A 4,491-nucleotide genomic window follows, 5' to 3' on the forward strand; every position below is an offset into this window, starting at 1 on the left:
TAAAGCTCCCTAGGTGACTCCAATTCACAGCACAGTTTGGGAAGCGCTGGCCTATTAGATAGGATTACCTGCTATATGAAAACAGCAAGTTCTAGTTAATCAGCTCAGATTTAATCATTTAAATCACATGCCAGACACCGTGCTTGGTCTTGGGGGCTAAGACATGGGTTCTGGCTTCAACTGTGTCATTGCTCTGGGAGAGAGGCTAAGCTTAGCAGGACTGGAGGATGGGGAGGTAGGGGGCGGTGGTGAAGGGCTATAGACTGGGGGTAAAATTGGTTCAAATGTGCATCAGTGAAAGGAAGAGAAGATCATAGCAAATATCTGATAATAGTCATGGTTTGTAGCTGAAGAAACTGGGACATACATTTAGAAGGACTCATTAGAGGAAAATTTTATCTTAGGAGGGGATTAGAAGCTAGGACACCATTCTTGTGGATAGCACACCATTACTTTTGCTTATCTACTCCAGGCTCTCCTAAGGATTTAAAAACAAATAAACAAACAAAACAAAACAAAACAAAAACCCAAAACCAAATCAAGAAGCCTTTTTATAAAATTGCTTAAAAAGAATAATACACTTCTAGATAAAATTTACATAATATAATTTGTTTCAAATACACTGTAAAAAAGAACACTAACTTGTAAAAGACATAGTTTTCTCTTAAATGGTTAGAATTGAAGAGCTTTTGCCAGGCAGCAGGACAAAATTTTATTGTATAGGCCAATGGCAGCATTCTGATAGGGTTTTAGTCTATAATATTCCTAAGATAATAAGATACCTGATAAATGATAAGCCATGGGTTCTTTTTATTTTTATGTTTTCATTTTATGTTTATTTCATGGGGTGGGCTACTCTACACCTTTCCCCAGGTAGGATCTGTAATTGCACTTGTTCTTGTTATTAGATGAGTAGGTGTCTGGAAAGGGGTGGGTATTGAGCCCCAGGTCTGCTCAGGATCCCTGGGACTGTGTTTTCTTGTCTGTGAAATGGTGATAGTAAATGGTTGAAAAGCTAGAGTATTATTATTAATTATTATTAATAGAGTGTTATTAACTCTAACAAATGTGAAAGGACCATACACAGGTTTTTATACTCATTAAGTGAATGCTAGTAGGTGCATGGGTAGTGGGAACGTGTTTCTTCTCTGAAGTGCATTTAGAATATCTACTTGATATTATGTGCTAGTTCCCCTTAATGAACTTTGCTCATTCCTTTCTCCATGATCTGGAAGTAGTCGTGGTAATGTCCAATAAAACTGAAATGACAGAGTCCTACAGAGTTCCTACAGTATTGATGGGGGTGGGATATCTAGGTATTAGTGAACAAAGCTAAATCGGGAAAGAATATAACAGTAATTTAGCAACAATTTTACATATCTCACAATAATTTAAAGCATAACACAATTTGTAGTACAGTTTCTAGAACATAACTGGATTCTCAAGTGTTGTCAAGACTACCATGAAATCAAAAGTTCATTCTATAATTCAATATTTTTAACAAAATCCACTTATCTTGATGATGTATAGATTAGTTAATGATAACTTTAAAAGGCAATTCTTTCTAGGTTCTGGGAATAACAAGTAAGCATAATTTGTGTATGAATTCTCTGTGATTTGACTCATAGAATAACAGACCTTTCAGTCTGATGCTGGTGTTTTAAATTTAAACATCAAGTCAGTTTACACATCTGGCCTTACTTGGTGGTTTTCTAACTTGCCAATGTTATATCTTAAATGTACTTATATTAATCATAGTTCAAAATAGCCACATCATTAAATAATAATTTTTTGAAAATATATGTTCTTAGAAATGGGACATACACCCGCTTCAGTTTTTGTTGTCAAATCACCGGCTGAGAAGGGGGTAGGGAGGAAAAGAATGCCAGATCTGCATTTTGGGCCATCAGCTAACTCCCAGAGTTGTTTCATGTGAGTCTCGATTTGGTTGCCAAAGGAAAGATGGAGACGCATGTGGCCACACTGTCATACTCCCCTGCCAGCTGCAAACCTCATCACAGTTCCTGTGAAGTACATTTCCACAGATCAGGTTTCTGCCAGGGAAGACTTTAACAATCTCCTACTCCACTTTCAACCAACAACAATTAGTATTAGCAAATGGTTCAGGCCACTGCCTGGGATTACATATGATTTCTATTCAAAAAAAGACAAACTTTTACTCAAACCAGACCCACATGCTGAACACTTGAGCTCCCCTCTTAGATATAATAAAATTGAGACAGTTTCTATCTTTCATTTAAATAAAAAATCACTCTCACATTTGAAATCAAGTTGGCTGTCTTCCCTTGCTGGGTTAGCCATCTGGTAAGGGGGACTTTTGGAGGACTTATGTTCAGGCCAGGCGTTTAGGGGGAAAAAAATCATTATCCTTTTGTCCTTTTGTGCCTTACTCTTTTAATGTGGTCAAACTTTTTTTAAAGGTTTTCACAGCAGGATTTTTTTTCCCCCTCTTTCAGATAACACATATGGCAAATAAGTTAAAATCTTAATACATTTTACAGTCAAAATTTGCTTTTTCAGAGTTGCGGATCAGAAAAGCACAAGCCTGATTGAGGTCACTAAGGCTCATTGTAAAACAATAGAGATTCAAAGCATTCACTTACTCCATGCCTGTGGTTCTTTTAACACAGCTACATTATTTTTCAGGGTAAGGTATTTTTCAGGTAAGGTCAGTTTTTCCTTGCCGTGTGTTTCAAAGGCTTAGGATTTCCCCAAATAGATGATAACCCTAGCATGTCCAGGCATTTTACTGTTCTTCTCAGTTAAGTTCTTAAAAAAAAAACAAAAAACAAAAACAGGCCTTGATGGCTGCTATCTATCCAGTTACTCTTCTGGTGTTTTCTGCCTGAGTAGAGTCTGATTATATCAAACAGGAAATCTGTTCAGGACAACCACCTCATAGGAACCATTGTTCCTATTACATTTCTGGACTTTAGAAAATCATAGATAATTCAAAGTTACAAGTTTCCTGGAATTGAAGGTTGCTAAAGAGCTCATTCCTGTTTTACAGATGAGGTAATTAAATATCAAATAAATAAGATGATTTTTTATAAGCCCACCCAATCCAGAGTGGAGGGGGGCCTAGAACGTAAATACACCTTCTGCCTTTTATAACTTTACTCATTTTCCCACATCAAAATACAGATGCATTGCATCTTTGAATAGATTTTTTTTATGATAGTGACAATTTGCGTGCATTTTCATAAAATATTCATCATGAAACCGTGCAGATCTCAATTAGGAACCTAATTTGCCTCTTGCAAGTCATGAAACAAATAAATGTGGATATGAAACATAATCTTTATGCCTGGTACCCTAGGGTCATGGGGAATATTTTATTTTGCTCCTTTGTTATTTCTAAAGAAAACATCCTGGTACATTTAAACATTTTCAGATTAAAATCTTAAAATCAGTCAGTTTGATACTCGTTTTCTCAAGGGGAAGGAAGGAGAAAAAAATCAGCGGTGAAGTCGATGGCACGGAAAACCTATAAAATGGCTTTTAATTAAAATGTCATTTTGGCCAGGCTGAACTAAATTTCCCGAGATCTTCTTCTTTGTATGACATAGGCCGCAGGGGAGATGCTTGAGAGATTTGGAAGTGGAAAGGAAGCTATTTTGTAGCGCACACACACATGATTGCTGATCTGCTGACTCACCTTGACATGAAGCAGTAGCTGGGTCTGTAACTGCTCTGCCTCCCCCGGTCTTCCATCAGCTTCTCTGTCTCCTGAGCCTGGCCTGTGTGTTTAGCTCTGTGACTGAGGGGTTTCTGTAGGACCTTGGATCCGTTTACTGTTGACTATAACATGTTACCACAAGCATAGTCACGTAAAATAATTTCTTGCAGTTCTATACGTTAGATGTCTGACCCTGCATCTCACTGGAATAAAGATCTTTTTAAAAATCCTGTGTTTGTTCTGATAGGGAAAAGAAGTTTGCATAATTGAATTTCATGATGGTAGTATTGTTTCTGCCAAAGCTGGGAAAAAGTAAATGGTGGGGAAATTTTTAAGTAAATCTTTTTTTCCCATTATTTTTTTCTTTAAAACCCAGGATGCAATATGAGAATATTGCAATATTACGAGATTAAACACCTGGAATATAAAAACATTTATGTTAATAATAGGCAAATTAGTATATTATATTATATTATATTATATATTATATCATATTATTATATTATAATAATAATAGGCAAAATAGTAAGTAGATAATCCTGGGAAATCAATTCGAACAAGTTGGGGTCTGGGAGTAGTTACTCTTTTTCATTAAGCAACGACATTCTTCATGAAAGAGGTAGGGTTTGAGATTCTTTTGTAATGAGGGTGCCTGGGTAGCTCAGTCTGTTAAATGTCCAACTTCAGCTCATTTCATGATCTCATGGTTCGTGGGTTCAAGCCCTGCATCGGGCTCTGTGCTGACAGCTCGGAGCCTGCTTTGGATTCTGTGTGTGTGTCTCTCTCTCTCT

The 4,491-nt window shown here is 36.8% G+C and overlaps 1 long non-coding RNA gene across 1 annotated transcript; it reads right to left on the reverse strand.

Moving 5' to 3' along the window:
• Window positions 1-532: 532 nt before the first annotated feature.
• On the reverse strand, window positions 533-4,154 carry LOC131513466 (uncharacterized). Its single transcript, XR_009262596.1, has 3 exons — window positions 3,680-4,154; window positions 2,625-2,790; window positions 533-2,024 (listed from the first exon to the last, which is right to left on the reverse strand). It is a non-coding gene; the product is annotated as an uncharacterized LOC131513466 (long non-coding RNA).
• Between the last annotated feature and the right edge of the window lie 337 nt (window positions 4,155-4,491).

This window comes from Neofelis nebulosa, chromosome 6 (genome assembly GCF_028018385.1).
Source record: "Neofelis nebulosa isolate mNeoNeb1 chromosome 6, mNeoNeb1.pri, whole genome shotgun sequence".
Lineage (NCBI taxonomy): Eukaryota > Metazoa > Chordata > Mammalia > Carnivora > Felidae > Neofelis > Neofelis nebulosa.